At 37.0% G+C, this 17,664-nt stretch overlaps 1 protein-coding gene across 4 annotated transcripts in view; it reads left to right on the top strand.

The window, feature by feature from the left end:
* The window catches only part of LRBA (LPS responsive beige-like anchor protein), a 410,948-nt gene that overhangs the window by 112,031 nt on the left and 281,253 nt on the right, over positions 1-17,664 (top strand). The gene's annotated exons all lie outside the window — the stretch shown is intronic.

Raw genomic sequence — 17,664 nt, 5'->3', positions numbered from 1 at the left:
ATGAAATTGAATTTCGAGCTGACATTTTACAGATACTGGGAGGAGATGGGGGTGAGCTTGATTGATTTTTCTCTTTTTTTTCTCTTTTTTTTTTTTTTTTTTTGGCCCGAGATAGGGTGGGAAGTGAAGTGATATCCTTTTGCTAAAATTTTAATTAATTTTTAAGAGGAGATGGAGAGGATGAAGTGCCAAAGATCAAAAGATCAGGTCAAAAACTAGTTTTTAATCACATAAATAATGTGGCATAGTTGCAAAGTAAGTATCTGCAAATTTGATTTAAAACTTCACAAATTTGTCAGCCATCATTTTATGAAATTGAAAGATTGCTCTGATTAATATCTTTGGTGGGTTTTATGGTAACATCTTTCTGAAAATTTGTTTTAAACATTGTATATGTGATGTGAGCACTTGGATTGTTTTTCTGAAACATCTGTAATTTTTCTGATTTAAATTTGTGGCTGGAATATGTTTTTTCTTAGCAGTGCAAAATGGAATAATATCTCAGAAGTAATTTTTTTCATAAAATTGTGAAAGTAAATCTCCCTGGCAAAGTGACATAAATTCAAAAGATACCATTCTTTGAAACAATTTTTGACATCTGGTTAATTTCTTCTCATGTTTAAACTTCATATATTTAGGCATATGGAAAAAGACCTTTGTTTTTGTGTTTTCCTTCAGTGTTTATGTGTTGATATATTGTTTTATGTTTAACACAAGGTAAAAAGAGAAACAGGTGGTTTGAGATACAGACAAAAGGCTTTTTCTGAGACAAAAACAGTTGTGTTTTTTTTGATAGACATGCTACATTTGGAGACGTGTCTCTCTGTATACTTACATTTATATAAATCTATCAAAACATAAAGAAATCCTTCATTTAATATTACTGCAAAGTGTTCCTGCTGATTTGACATTAATATCATTTTTTAAAGAATCGACGTTGCATTCAAGGCCACTTTATAAAAGCGTTGTGTTGCTCATCCTAATTCAGTCTGACACACATTCCAATAACACTACCTCCGTTCTAGGGTTTAAAACTAAATTTATGGCTGAGCATTGTGAAGTGCATCATTTAAAAATGGTTTCAACCCAAAACATCTAATAAATAAATAATGTGTATGGCTACTCAGTAGCAGACTTTCCAGACTAGAAATCATTCCATCGGATACTCAACAGTCCACTATCGGAGAGGGCTGTCAGATAAATCTTATAGTAGCTGCATTCATGTCCTGTAAATCACATGTTATTGTCTGAGCCTTCTGCCAGGTCATCTATTCTTTTCCCATTTATCAGAAATGCATACAGTACAGTGAACCTAGAAGCACCATCTAGTCTGGCCTGGCATCCTTTCGGGGTAATTAAACCAGCCAAAAGAGAGAAGTCCTGTGTCTGTTACCCTTTTTAAATGAGTGACGTCAGGATGTTAAAGGTGCTATTGTGAGGCAAGGCTTCTGCCTGGAGAAACGGTGATATCACCCTTGAATAAAGCATTTTCATCTAAAAGGAATTCCTATGCCTAAAACGCAAAGGGGCGTGTATGAATTGAGGGCATGTTTATCCACAAAGCAAATAGGCTACTGTGCTTCCTTTCATTTGTCAGATGTTTTTGTGAAATATGTGACTAAATAGGAAAAACTGTGATCTTCCCTACTATCTCATGAAGGTACTAAAAACATTTATCAGTTGCTCACATACATGAAGCATTTTTGTATTATTATATTATTATTAACTCCAAGGTGAAAAGGTATAAAGTTAGGTGAAATAGGTTCCATAGGTTGCCTTGATGCTTTGACCTTACAGAATTTGAAGCAGTTGAAAAATGCTTCTCTCTGTAGTAAATCAACTGAATTGTCAGTGGAATATGTGTAAGAGAACTAATTAGGGGGTTCTTGTCAGATCCATCTTTGACTTAAGAGATTTTTTTGTCTATTGAATCTAAATTTTTTAGACCGTATAATAAACTTACACTAACTGACTCAAATACTGTTCAGCTCTTGTATATTTTTTTAAAATTGGTGGAGTGCCACCCAACCTTTTAAAAAGTTTGCAATTAAAAATTAATAAACTTTTATGACACCACCACCACTGTCTGCACATATACCTTGCTTGCTGGTTCAAGGTATAAAAGCTACTTGGTTTCTCCTTCCTCTGCCCCTTGTTGTTTCAAAGGGATTAAGGGCATATTCTTGATAGCTGATGGCATATATAAAATGAAGACCAATGTTTTAATACACGTAAACTCCAGGTATTTTATCTTCTAGAAATATTGATATGATATATTGCAATATAACTATATAGCTGTAGCTGTTAAATTTATATTAGACCTTGATAAAGTGTGTCTTTTATGGGGCGATGGAAGAAGGAAGCATAAACTCCAGATTATTTTTTTTGTGTGTGTGCAGTGATAGCATCAGCTCATATGGCCTAATGAAGTATGATTACAGTTGAATATGTCATGCACTGTGCTGATCAGTTTTGGAGTTATTTTTTGGAGAGAAAAGCGTGATCCAATGAGGTGCATGTGCATCTTAAAAATACAGTAGAGGCTGATTAGCAGTATTAAAGCAGAAAAAATTACACTGTGAAAGTTGGCTTTACTGTGTGTAGGCAAGCTGTCTTTTTTTTTTTTTCCTTGTCTAACTCTACTCGCCAAACCAATTGTCACTGGTTAAATGGTGAAACGTTTGCAAAAGGTTTTTCTTTAGCATGATCATCTTTGTTTCATGTGCTACTAAATCACTTCGCTAACGGGTTCTGTGGCTCAGTAAGAAGTCAGTATTCATCTTTTGCATGGGCAGTATCTTAGATGCATCATATCTCTTGCTCTGGTAAGAGCATCATTATTTAAATAATATCAACATGCAGTCATGCACCCATACAAACAATATGTTAACGTATTTCCTCTAAGTAAGAGCAATAGGATGGTAGTTAAGTTTTCCAGCAGATTTTTGCACACATGCACCCCTCCTCCACCCCAATACTTAGTTTGCAAAATGCAATAGGATTTCCAGGTTTTTCTGTGTATCCTGTACTCAGAAAAAATGTTTTGTATCAATGATCTGAATTCCTTACCTCAGGAATGGGTTTATGCGGTGTGTTCTAAAATGTTGGTAAGCCTTTGAATTACTTAGAGATTTTAGTTGGTGTAGAAGTTGACTGGTTTTCAGTGTTTGTTATCTGCAGAGAGAACACATTATACTGATGCTTTGTGATCTGCACTGATTCCTAATTTACCTTTAAGTGCAATTTGATGTGATGGATAACTATAGTGTTCACTACGAAGTTTTAATTGAATTGGGTATAGGTTATCTAAATGTCACTATGATACCGTGGCAGCTGAACTCAACAGAGGCACCAAAACTCTAACCATATCCTGGTTTAGACACAAAGAGAATAAAAGCTGTTTGTATGCTTTTTGTGTGCCCCAAGTGTTAGGTGATGATGTTTTAATCAAGATAATATTTTTCTTTCTAATCACTTTGCCTTTTAATAGCTGAAAGTAAGGTTAAGAAGGATTTATTAATTCTTTAGGTCCATGATCTAAAAAATGTATGTTTTGGTACAGAGGGTAAATTTTCTAGGGATTTTGTGAGCTGCCAAATGACTTTATATCAATTTTAATGCATGTTCTAATTTCCTTTTAAAAGCCATTTAGAAGATAGCAGGAGTTGGAAGTTTTTCTTTCCATACAGTGTGAACGTCTGCCAATAGGATCTTTGTTTTTACTGAGATGAATGTAGCTGTATTTGAGTAAAAAAAACCCACTTCAGTAATAGATTGCTTTTATGATAAAATTATTAGAAATGTAACTTTATTAGACAAATGAAAATTATTTAGACCTTCACAAATAAAAATAGAAAAGAGACCTTCCCAAAATCTAAGTTGTTCATTTCAGGGGAATATGTTGTGTGAATCGTGTCCATAGATGTTTGCCTTGTACTGCTAACTTTAATTGTAGTGGTATGAAGTATACAAAATGAAAGATTCTTATCTTATTTTTCTTTAAGATGCTATTGGATGGAAGGTAGTTGGGAAATGTCTGTTGAGCTTTTTATGTACAGTGTTACTTCAGGATATTTTCAATGAAGCAATTCTATATTATAAACTATTTTTCTTCAAAAAATCTTGTTATTCTTTTCCCCTTTCAATGTGTATTTTCATCTACAATGACCTAGTTTTGCAGGGTGGAACCCTGTGGTCAGAGCTAGAGAGAGGGGAAGGTAGATCCCATAGTAGCCAGGAGCCATGCTATCAAAATGCTCTCCTGGGATAGAAGAGACTGAAGTTTCAATTGATGTTTCAGGTAATAGTTATTATCACTAGAGCAGAATAATCTGTCAGAGGAAAACTTTCAGCATATCCTCCCAAAGTAGCTAGTACTCTAGAAGCTTAAGGGCATTTACAGGTCCAGTTTTGAATGAAAAAAAGCATGCTCGATCTGTAAAAACAATGTTGTCATTCATCTGTGTTGTCCTCTATTGCAGGATTCCTTCTTTAGGTGTGATATATGAAGGCATCAGTTATTTTCTGTAAGGTCTTGGGGATAAAGTTTAGGGCTTCTGCATTCTCCTGCATTGGAAGGCACTTGGTATCAAGACAGCGAGCTGTTTGGCTAGGGGTCAGTAGGATTAACTCTGGAGAAATTGAATTAAAAGCCTTGAGATGTGGGAGGGCGCTGCGTGTGGAATCCAGACTCCTTAAATACTTTGGTGCTTGGATTTTAGATACCATCTTGTCAGTAAGTTTCCTTCTGACAAAACAGAAGGTTATATTATCAAACCTGTTGTCTAGATAACTTGGATTATCCATTACACTTGATATATCTGGGTTTTTTTTATGCATAGTGTAACTTCTTAATTTCCCAAGTGGGAGTTTTTCCTCCACCTCTGAGGATCTAACTTTGGGTGCTGAAAGTGTATATTGACAATTTTATGTTTGGTATATGTCACTGAACATAGTACTTGGAGTAATTACAAATAGATTACTTGTACTACGGGTATTTTGCTGCTTGCTTCATTGAACTGTGTTATACATTCTAAGTGTTTGAAACTGGAGATCAGTTTGGTAGATAACGGTCTGAAGTGCAATTCTGGTAAGATTGAAATAAATGGAAACGGCTGGGAAAACTTTTCCTTTAAACTGGATTATGTTGAAATTACGTGTTAAATTAGCTGTGTATAGGGGGTTTTTTCGTTGACTTAAGCAGTATGTAGATTCTTTCTCTCCAGAACTAGATTATTGTAATATATTCTGTGTGAATCTCCAGGATAACATAAAATTTGTCTGTTGGAACTTCACTCCTACTTTGATTTCCTGTTGCTTTGTAAATTGTTTGAAAGTTTAATTGCCTGTAATTGTCTGCAATATTTAACTTGTTGAATTCCATGGAATTGCTTGGAGACCACTTGAACATATTTCTTTCAGACTTCTATTATTCTTCATAGTAATCACTAAGGTTTGCAATTCTCCGATCCTGCTCTAGCTTGGTATGCTTAAGATATGCTTGAACGCTGTCTTTTCTCTTAGGTCTCGTTGGCTTCAGCAATAGTGTGCTTTGTTTACTATTAGTAGAGCCTAGAGATACAGAATTTAAAACATCTGTGTCCATCATGGGCTGAATTTTAAAAAAGTAAATTCTGATAGAATATTGTTTCTTGCATGGGTCTATGAAGTAGGTGTATATTGACAATTTGCTTAGTAGTAGAAATCAATGGAGTTTATAACTTAAACTTTGCTTTTGTCTTAAGTGTGGAAGTGGCTTGGAATGTATTGGAAATGATTTGCCAATACTGCATGAATAATAAGCGACCTTTTCTTGACTTAACGATGCAATAAGCATTTCATAGTTATATCCTGACAGGTAGTGGTCACAGTCGTTAAAATGTGTGAGCTAGTACTTTGCCTTCGTCATCTTATATCTTTTAATAATTCTTGGTCTAGGAGAATATTTTAAAGGTTTACTCACTCCCCAGTTTGGAAATGAAGTGTATCATGTGGGATTTTAAGATGAGCAAAACCAATGTTGTGTTACATTTAGTATGAGGAAAACCAGAAGAGTGTCTGGTATGGTGTACTTTTATGAAATGGGGTTGATGTTTCTGCATATTAAATTTAAATAATAGTTAAAGCAATAGATATGGCTTCCTAACTAAAACTTGTTTTATCTAGGCCTGCTTTTGACCCACTGGAATATACCCTCAGCAATTTGCAGCCAGTGTATTTTTGACACGTTCAACAAAGGCAGGCTATAACAGCTGCAGCTGAAAACTGCAGTAGTGTGAAAAAAACAGTGTTTTTTGTTTTATACTACACAACTGTTTTCTGGAAAGTAATTGTGAACTTTGTTTTCAACAAAAATAAAAAAATACATTTATATGTAAATAAATTGGAATGGGTGTTATATATTAGACTAAGAAGGTGCGTAGACAGGGACAAGTGGATAGGTATAGTGAAGCCATGATGTTTCAGTGTGACCTGGTGTGCAGCATTGTTTCTTGGGACAATAGAAGTCGGTATGACTTGTAGACTTTGGACAGAGGAATGGATAAAAGATAGGGTTAAAACCCACAAAACTCTTATTAAAAACAGTTTGCCACAATGGAGTGCAGAGATATGAACTTCCCTAAGGTCAACTTACTAAAACATAGTTGTTGCCTACAGTAAAGTCCTGGGGGGAGAAAGAGGTTTCCCGCGCCCCCCACCCCCCCATTTTCTTCTTTAAAGTACAATTTTCAGTGATAGTTCTATAGGCATTTCAGATATTATAGGCTCTTGCTAAGAAAATCTTTCTTTTGAAATGAAAATTACTTTGATTTGATCAGGAATCCAGTGATTCCCGATACTGGTTTGAACTTAATGGAAAAGATGTCCACCATAGCTAACAATATTAGCCTTTATAACAGTGTTGCTAAGAATTTGTATAATTAATGTATACATTTTTATGTTTAGGGAGGAGAGTGCATTGTCTAATGTAAATTTGAATTTTTGGGGTGTGATAGTGGAGCAGGACAGCTTCATTTCCATGCATGTACAATGCTGCAGATGTTCAGTACTAAAGGAACATAATTTAGCTACAGAAGCAAGACTTTTCTGAAGAAAAAAGGCATCCTGTTGCTTCACCAGCACACTAGGACTTAAAAAAACACCACCATTTAAGGTGAGTTTTGTGCAGTGAGAGCACACCCTGTGGCTTGGCAGTCTAGTCAGAAGGATGATACCATGCTGACTTTATAACTAGATCTTTGAACAATATTCTCATGGGTGGTAAATGCAAAACAAAGTAATATCAACTGGCACTTAATTCTGTGAGCTCCCCGCTGATGGGGCTCTGCACTGAAATGGAACTCTTCCTGACAGGAAGTCAGCCGCAAAGTGTGGAGACCTCTGAAAATAAAGTGTGCTTTAATTTGAAACCCTGCTGTTTTACAGCTAGTCGGTTTAATTTGAGAGTATGGAAAGAGGCTTAGTGGAGGGGAGGGGTATGAGATTATGGAAAGTTCAGTGAGCAGCTTTGCTTGTTGCCGACTTTATACTAATTATAAATATGTGAACATTTTGTTTGTGTTAATGAACACAAGTTAAGGGGCTGGATGGGATCCACTAAGGGTACTGAGGCAGCTGGGAAACTGTCCACCAAGCCACTTGCCATCATTTATCAACAGTCCTGGCTAACCAGAGAGATCCCAGTTGACTGGAAGTTAGAAAAAGTGGTGTCCATTTACAGGAAGAGCAGGAAGAAGTATCTGGAGAACTACAGGCCTGTCAGCCTGACCTTGGTGCTGGGGAGGGTTACGGAGCAGGTCATCCTGAGCGCCATCATGCAGCATGTGCAGGGCAACCTGGGGATCAGGCCCAGCCAGCAGGAGTGTATGAAAGGCAGGTCCTGACTGACACCAACTTAGTCTCCTACAACAAGACAACTCACCTAGTGGATGAGGGAAAGGCTGTGGATGTTGTTTACCTGGACTTCAGTAAAGCCTTCGACACCATGTCCCACAGCATCTCCTGGGGAAACCGGCTGCTCGCGGCCTGTACGTGTGCGCTCCGGGCTGGGTAAAAGGCTGGCTGGCTGGCCGAGCCCAAAGGGGGGTGGGGAATGGAGCCACATCCAGCTGGCGGCCGGGCACACGTGGTGTTCCCCAGGGCTCAGCGCTGGGGCCGGTCCTGGTTCGTGTCTGTCTGTGATCTGGGCGAGGGGATCGAGTGCACCCCCAGCGAGTCTGCAGCCAACACCCGGCTGGGCAGGGGTGCTGATCTGCTGGAGGGCAGGAGGCTCTGCAGAGGGGTCTGGGCAGGCTGGATCCACGGGCCCAGGCCACTTGGATGAGGTTCCACAAGGCCGAGTGCCGGGTCCTGCCCTGGGGTCACACCAGCCCCACGCAGCGCTCCAGGCCGGGGCAGAGCGGCTGGGAAGTGCCTGGGGGGAAAGGGCCTGGGGGTGCTGGTGGGCAGCCGGCTGGGCATGAGCCAGCACCGTGCCCAGGTGGCCAGGAGGGCCAGCAGCATCCCGGCTTGTGTCAGCAACAGCGTGGCCAGCGGGACCAGGGCAGTGACCGTCCCCCTGCACTGGGCACGGGTGAGGCCGCCCCTGGAATCCTGTGTTCAGGTTTGGGCCCCTTGCTGCAGGAGGGACACTGAGGGGCTGGAGCGTGTCCAGAGCCGGGCAGCGGGGCTGGGGAAGGGGCTGGGGCACAAGTGTTGTGAGGGGCGGCTGAGGGAGCCGGGGTGTTTAGCCTGGAGACAAGGAGCCTGGGGGGGCTTATCGCTCTCTGCGACTGCCTGACAGGAGGCTGTAGGTAGGTCGGGGTCGGTCTCTTCTCCCAAGTAACAAGCAACAGGGCAAAAGGAAATGGCCTCAACCTATGCCAGGGAAGGTTTAGATTGGGTGTTGGGAAAAATTTCTTGCTGAAATAGTTGTCAAGCATTGGAACAGGCTGCCCAGGGAGGTGGTTGAGTCACCGTTCCTGGTCATATTTAAAAACCACGTAATGAGGTTCTTAGTGACATGATTTAGTGGTGGACTTGGCAGTGCTGGGTTAATGGCTGGACTTGATGATCTTAAAGTTTTTTTCCAACCTAAACAATTGTATGATTCTAATAAAGCAAATAGAATATCTCTGTTTGCAAGCAAAACTGCTTAAGAAACTGGTGATTTGGGGAGCATAGTTTTTTACTCAAAATTCTGGCAGGAAAAGCTTTGCATAGTGATGTTGCCTAGTCCCAGTTTATTATTTAACCTTTAATCTTATGTATCTGTGCCTTTTTATGTATGTCTACAACTGGGAAAACCTCTGTCTCATTAAAGCTGTTGATGATAGAGAAATCTTTCTATATTTTACAGTAAGTTGTTTAAGTGAAAAAACTTGAAATTCAGATTATGCAGCAATGATAATGAGGTAAATGTCTTTTAGGCATTAGATCCCAATTCTGAGTCAAATTTGATTCAGAAGAATCATCTGGATTTTCCAGTACCCTCTGAATTTTAAAAAATATATTTAGTTATATTTGTACTTAAACCAGAAATGCTTATATTTTTCTTTTTTGAGAATTTGCTTGGTGAGTGCAGGGGAGGATTTTTAATGAAAGGAGCAGGAAATTATTATTTATTGTGCTTATTGTAGCGGCATAGAGACAGATGTCAATAGAGCCCTGTGATGATGGGTGTCATTCGTTTTTTTTCTGTCAAAGATACAGTGATAGCAGGAATCTTGTTCATTGTTTGCATGCATTCATTATGAGAGTTTAACCTGAAACTAGGCTACATTTGGGGAAAAGGGTAACATAAAAGGGCTTTTAGTTCTGAAATAGTATTCACTGTGTATATTGAGTTCTTCATTAGTTAAATTTGTTTAGTTAAAGCTTTTCAGACAGTAAGGTTGCTGCTTTTTGGTGTTGTTGATGGTCAATGTTGCTATCAGTGGAATCAGTCCATCACTACTAGTGCAACTGTGCACGAGTGAGTATGCTGTGATATTCTTGTCCTTATAATTAGTAGTCTACCTTGCAGTGCTTTTACAAAAACTCAAATTAGAATCACAGCTAAACAAAAGAGCACTGAAATCAAGAGGCAGTTGTCTTTACACTCCTGCTATTCCTTGATTTGTTTTTCTTTCTCCACAAAAATTATGCTGGTACTAAACTTGACTATTTGGATCTCTTCCCTTTGTTCATCTTATGTTGTCCCTTTTCCTCCCTTCTGTTTTTCTGACTAATCTCCTTTGATTTATAGTTTCTTGCTTCCTGTTGCTACATATTTACAGAACTGCTTGGTACTTTTGATTTCTCAATTAATGTTTAAGATTTCTGTTCCTGTTCTTCCTGAAGCTACTGTCTTTCATCTCAGCATTGAAAATAGCTGATGGTTAAAGAACCTGAAGAGGTAACTGCGGTGGAAAAGGGTTGCTGCTAGATGAACTCAAACATGACCCCTAATTTCATTTCATGAGGAGTCATGGCAACAGCCCACTAGTGGAAGAAAGAGAGAGAGACTGCCAAGGCAAATTGCTTTCTCCATCAGAAACTGACCTGAAATCAGTGATCCAGTCATTCAGTTTTTCCCCATTCTACAGTTAGTTGCTGTACTGGGTCCATAGAGGAACTGGACTTTAGCATAGACTTATCTGTTTCATCTTAATGTGACATTGGTTCTAGGGGTAAAATGTTATTCATCAAGTCATGAGTTAGGTCACTATTAAAGGCATGTAATGTTTTTTCATATACATGTTCAAACCTTTTTGAAGCTAGATACAAAAATGAAGTTTATTACTGATAGCATTTTATGTGTGCAGACAGGGATGTTTTCATAATTTTATATGAACTTCCTGACTGCAGTGATTTAAGTTTTATTTCTAAAATCCTGTTTTAAGAGTATTTGGTGTCACCACAAATTATGACAATTGCAGCCTGTGTTGAGATTTTCTGGCTTTTTGTTAAAGATTGTGCTGTAATGTTTTATGAGTCTTTTAGGATAGATTTGCATAGTTTGTAGAGAAGACAACAGTTATCAATTGGAGAGTAATCTCATAGCATAGAAGGCATTGTCTGGCAAGCTGACAGTTTTTAATTTGGTATTTTACTGTACAAAGTACTTAAGTATGTGAACTACTCCAGCTCTCTCTCTCATTAATTTTCAGAATCTACAAAAACTCACTGTGACTTGAACTCAAAATTTCAAAGTATTTGAAATTAAACTCTCATTAGAAGGTAGTTTTAGGCATTTGTCATTAACAACATAATATCAGTTTATAGGAAGCTCTGTTTACGTGGAATATCCCAAATGGTTAAACAGCAGGGGAGTCTTCTGCTTTTAGTTAAAAATACTGCTGTTTCTGTATGGCTTATTTACTACTACTTTAATTCTTAATGTAGTGTGCTGTGGAATTGAGCATGCAAAAGTCAGCTAAGAGTTCTGTTTTCTGTGTCTAAGGTTATTACTTGCTGTACAATAATAAAGGCACTATTTTATTGGGTTAGTTGTAATTAACTTCAGCACTAGGCATTGATATAAATCATTCCTAATCTGTTTTCTTTACATTTTGATTCTTTTAAACTGGTCTAACATAACTTCTTTCTGTAGTCCTTTTACATAAAGACTGGGGTTGTAATTGCTTTTTTGAATTAGGCTGTCGGAAGCTAATGTGCATGTTGATCTAAGAATTGATCAAGGAACACTAATGAATTTCATATAGCACTTTTAAAAGATTTGTAATAAATACTCTATAGCAGTGACCTACTTATAGCAGTTATAACATTAGAATTCAATACAGCATTGTCATGCTGTGCAGCTGGAAAAATATTTCAGTATAAGACACTTTGATTCTGTTTCATAGTTAAAATAGTAAACAATTTTGTAGTTGTGAATAAAAAAATAGTGTTGCAGCTCTTCCCCAGGGTATATTTTATGAAAGCAGCTATTGTTATTATAATCTTTGTGTTTTATCAGAGGAAAAGTACTGAAACATGCTTGGTTTTCTTTCTTTCTTTTTTTTTTTTTTTACTGCTCAGTCTTGTTATTTGATACCAAGTGGGGCATGTGCCTTTTTGACTGATTTATCAATACACTAGTGTACTGCAGCACTTGCAGTTGTTCGTTAACAGCATAGGTTTGAAACAAGAGTGTTATGTGTCCTTTTCAGTCAGCTTTGCAACACTGAACATGTTTATTTCTTGAATTTCTTGTCTTTTCCAGAAGTAGGTAGTCACACATGCACAATCATAGCCCATGTTTAGTTTGTTAGTTTGATATGAGTGTATTTCAAATATTTTCCCTCAACAGTGTGCTTGGTGTTATACCTCCACTTGAGAAGCCAGCTCATCCAGTTAATTTTACACAACTTTCTCCTAAAAGACTCATTAAAATTTTTAATACAAAGACTTTAGTTGTATACTGTCACTAGCTGAGTTTTTGACAAAAAGCAATGTCTTTTTAATGGAATACCAGCAGTAAATACTTTTTATTGTAACTGAGTGTGCTTGATAGTTTGAAAGTCTTATAAAAATAATTAGCTCTTTTATATAGTTCTAATGGCAGCCTTACAAGTTTCCCCTCGAGCAGTCTCTAATGAACAGGCCTTGATTTTTCCAGTTGGGCTTTTAGATTCCCTGAGGACTTGACTTCAGACCTTGAAGGGCAGCAGCTGCCATTTGTCTTAAGACTGGAGTTGCCAAACAGACCGACCATGTACTAATAGGACACATTTGTACAGCCTGAGTGTGTGGAACCCCGATACAGGCCTAATGATGATCATCTGTTGAGAGCTTGTAGCTGGCCAGGGTTAGAGTAACTTTTATCACCCTTATTGAAATCAAAACCTCTGTATTGATTAGCGAAATAGCTTGACTTGTTACATGGATGCCATATTAAAGCTTTCACAGACAAGCCATTGTTCAGTGTGGAATAGTATCCATTGTTTAAATTTCAATAAATCCAAGCCTGTTTGATATGTTTTTCCCTTGACAAGATGTTCTGAATTTTCAGGATAGTAGTAACTATTTTTGCAGGCTTGCTGTTTGTGTCAAGATTCAGCAACAATGCTGTTCTTCTGTAGAGAAAGGACCATAAATATAATTACCGAAATTATTTTTTTCTCAATCAATTTCTGATAGTTCTTCCATTATTGATTTATGTGTTAAATGTTATTTGAGTGTCCAGGTATGACTCACTCTATATACCGAATAACATTGTCTCCAAATGTGTTTTCATGTTACTCTTAAAATGTGCTACATCCTTGCAAAATTTCTGTTTTGTACACTTATTGTGTGCTGATTTTGATATTAAATTGCTACATAGGGTTTCTAGACATGAATTCCCATAATGTCATGTTGGTTTTAATTCTTTTCAATGGAGCTTTGTAGATTAAAATAATTTAAGTATGCATTAATTCCTTAAAAGTAATTTATGTTTGCAGATATTCTGCTTAACATACAGTCTAACTTTTTTTTAATTATGAAGACCCCAGCTGAGATATAATCTACTTTTCACTATATGTTCTTTATTGCTGAGTTCATTCAAGCCTTTAGTGGATGTGGTGCTGAGAGAGTGCTGACACCAAGTGCAAACACTGCTGAAAAGTTCTTGATAGTTTACTTTAGGCACTTAAAGATTAGTATATCTCTCTATGAACAAGTTTTTCATACAGATTTGACCTTTACTCTAGGATATAATATGTCTCTTAGTCATATGTTAACACATTTTCCCACCCTGCTCCTTAGTGCTTCATTCATAGTTGTCCGTACCAAAGTCATCCTTCTCCTTTGTTTCATAACCAAAATGAATTATTAAACTCCATCAGCTTTATGGGAAGGATGGATTAGCAAAGAATTTGCTCTTTTTTTGCTTGCTTATAAGTGTGTATTTCAACCATTAGATATAATTCTTAATTGTGAAATATGTTAGCCCTGTTAGAAGGATATTTTTTAAGTTCCTGAGAAAAATGCGTTATTAAGGAGTATACATGTGTATGTATATGTGAATGAAAGTAGCAGTACAGTTTGCTACAGTTGAAACCAGCAGTTTTAATCTATTGGAAATGTTTAAAATATGGTAAAGATCCATGTTTAATTGTTAGTCCATCAGACAGTTGATGGATTGGTCTTGCAAATGTTTTTATATAGCTTGAAGAATATGTATTTTATGTATTTTGGGGTGATTGTTTGAAATATGGTTATGTTGCTTTCCTGGAAGTGTACAGGTGAGGAGGGATATGTCCATTTGTTGCCTACAGGCAAGCACTTCGAATTACAGACAATTTTCCTGGCATTTGTTTGAGTGATTAGAGTTTAGGAATTTGGGTTAGATAAAGGCTCCACTGTGCATGTTGTCATATCTCCAACTGTAGGCCAGAGAGATGCTCAAGAATAAAATAGTACAAGTGTATATAATACTCTTCTGCTCTCCATCTATTTTCAGCTTGGGGTATATTCTGAATTGGATGTAATTTCTGTGTATTTAGTTAATATCAACGTATTTTCCTTCTGTGTACTTGTGCAGTCTCCTCTTAATCCTATTGACATTTTAGTCACCACAGCATCTTTTGATTCCACTGATCTGTGACCCACTGTGTAAAGAACCACCTGCATTTCTTGAAGTTGGCTCCTACTAGCTTCTACTTATAGAAAAGGCTTTTGGGCAGGCCTGTTTGGGTAAATAAGAAGCTCCTTAAGTATTAGATCTGAATGAGGATATTCAGAATGAGTAGGGAGCCAACAACAAATGGAAGAAAATGACTGGTAAGAAAGTTGACACGGGAAAAATCAAGTTCATTGCAGAATTCTTAAAGAACCTCTCCATTTTTCTGATGATGCCATATGATTAGAGAAATACCTTACCTTTAAGAAAGGAAATAGGAGGACCAAGTAGTATGAAAACTTTTCAATGCATTTGAGGACTGAGAGAACTACACGTGTGTATGTAACTGAAATGAAATAAAATAGGACATAGAATTACTAAAGATTGTTTTACTAGGCTAAACTTATGGTCTAATGTATGTTGTAGTTTTTGGCCAGATTGTATTTCCTAGACAAAGTAGGAAGACTGGTAGTGTTCAATGTTCTCTTTTAATGATCCTTGTGCACTCTGTTAGAATGTGTTAATGAAACTTGTTGATGATCTAAAATTGGTGCTGTAGAGGACTGGGATATAATTTTGCTTATGGCAGAGTTGTGCTGTAGCTACAGGAAATGCAATACGTTATTCCATACAGAATTACAATTCAGATGAGGTTTGAAGCACCATTTCAGGAAGGGATATAGTACCTGCATTTTATCTAGAGTACTTACGGAAGTGTTTACAGATTCCATTAAGGAGGTAGGTGCAACAGTAACAACCTAGGAAATTTCCACATCAGATACAATATTTGAATAAAATGTGATTTCTTATTTATCTCCTTGTAGTGGTTGTTTTTCATTGGAGCTGTTTGTGATAGTGTTTAGTGCTTCCAGGTTTTTTTTTTTTTCTTGCTTCACTATTGAGTGTACAGTGACCAAAAGCATTAAAAGTAGATAATGCCTCTCAGTTACTAAACATTTATAGCGTAGGAAATGATGGTCAATTAAGTACAACTTAGAACAGGTATGAAATTATTGACTTTGTTGATCTTCCCTTACAGTCCTTCCTTAGGAAAGTGCTGAAATGTGTTTTCTAGTTATTTAGTTGCATTAGTGGTTGAGTTTGAGGCTTTTAACGTGTTTTTTTCCCTAATACCTTTGGGAGATGGATAACTTAAGATGTTGATATAATAATGCAATATGCATACTGAGTGTAATTGTTTGAGAGAGAATGTATACTGTGGGGAAATATTGAATGGATCATGAAAGATGATGACCATTAGTCTTTTCTTTCAACTATTAAAATTAGCTTTAGGGTGTGTTCAGCTGTGATTTATGAAATTGTTTAGACTAACGCCTTCTTTGATGATGTCTGATGTAGAGAAAAATGCTGAAAAGTATCAGGATAAATGCACTTTCTTTTCACTTTTGGCAACCTCCATCTTCACCAATTAAATTGTCAAGTATTGTAGTGAACTCTCTTAAAGAGCAGAGCAACAGATGGACAGTATCATAAATGGAAAAAATTATTTTGCATTTCTTGAGTTTTCACACATTTAAGCTAACAGAATAGTTTCAGTTATCATGTGAAGCTAAATATTTAAAGCTTGGTATTACATTTAAAAAAACTTATGAAGATTAGTTGCATGTGCTATTTTATTTAGAATATTAGCAGTTAAAGGCTTTTTTTATTTTCATAAGAAATGCTTTTTAAAGCTATTTCAGACAGCTTGCAGACTAACTTTAAGCCATGTAATGGTGGCCATAAGAAGGCAATAGAGGAGAACTGGGGGAAGGATGGTGGGAGAAATGTTAGTAAGATATATGTAGCAATAAGAACCAATGATGCTACTTGATGTAGCCATAAAGAAACCCACAAAACCCAAACCCCCCTATATATGATAACATGTAAATGGAACTGAGCTGACACTTAGAATATTGCTTGCTTATTAATGCATGTAAACTAGTTATATAAAACCTCATGAAATACATTTATAATTCACGATTAATAATACATGACAAATTCCAATTATTCTACTTTTAATAATGACTACTTGAAAATTGTAATACATTGTTGCAACTTAAAAATGATAAAACAATATGTTGGGCCTGGAACATGTCAAGCCTTGAGAGATCAGTTATCTCTCCCCTGCATCTGAAATCTGGAAATCTTTTCTTCTTTTTGAGGGGGCGGGGTGAGGCAGGATTTAAATTGTAAAGGAACAGTATTCTAGTGGCTTTTGCGTATATCTGATCAAACCTTCATGTCACTGACTGAGAGGTAGTTCTGCAGCGCTGAGCAGCAAAAAACTGTACCTTGTTGAAACTGGGTATTAAAAATGCCTACATTGAGGTATCTGAAATTTGTTTGAGATATTTGTGGTTTTGCAATTTTAGCGTGTTTTGGAGCTCATGAGATTTTTTGAAAAGAACCACAGTGGTAGAAGTACTGCTATGAATGATACTAGGATTATTATTTCATACAGCAAAGACCGAAGCTGACGTGGGAAAGCATATGAAACTTAAGTATCTGTCTGCTGCAGAGTCTGTCTCTTGTATTAGTTTAGAAGAGCAGTAGATGTTAAACTAAAAGTTGCATTTGGCCTGTTCTATCCAAATGCCTCTACATTTTCCCCAAAGTATAAGGTTCACGCATTTACTACCCTAATTTTTGGCTGTCAACTTGTTCTTATTGAGCCTAGGAGGCTTAAAAAAAAATCTTCTTTGTGTTTTTGTTAACCAGTTTTCTCTTCTCTTCAGCTTTCAAATGGGGGAAGCAAGCCCCAGGGATAGGTCATCTAGGTTGGTTGCTTTCCACTGTTTCTCTTCTGGGGGCCAGGGAAAACCTGCCTACCTACATTAGAGGTGTAGAATTCTGCTGTAATTCAGAGTTCAGTTGGATATGAGAGATGTGCAGTGCATGTGTCTGCTGTTGCTGTCATTTCAGTGTGTTAAAAATGTGTTAACATTTTTTGGAAACGTACTGGGTGTTAATGATGCAATATTTGGATCATTAGCAGATTTTTTTTTTTTAAGTAGAGATGGCTATGTGATGCTGAGGTGAGATTATCGGCATATATGTTAAGTAGACTTCAAGCTATAAGAGAAATCTGTATCTAAAGA

Source organism: Falco cherrug, chromosome 1 (genome assembly GCF_023634085.1).
Source record: "Falco cherrug isolate bFalChe1 chromosome 1, bFalChe1.pri, whole genome shotgun sequence".
Taxonomy (NCBI): domain Eukaryota; kingdom Metazoa; phylum Chordata; class Aves; order Falconiformes; family Falconidae; genus Falco; species Falco cherrug.
This window is presented reverse-complemented; position numbering and strand designations above follow the sequence as displayed.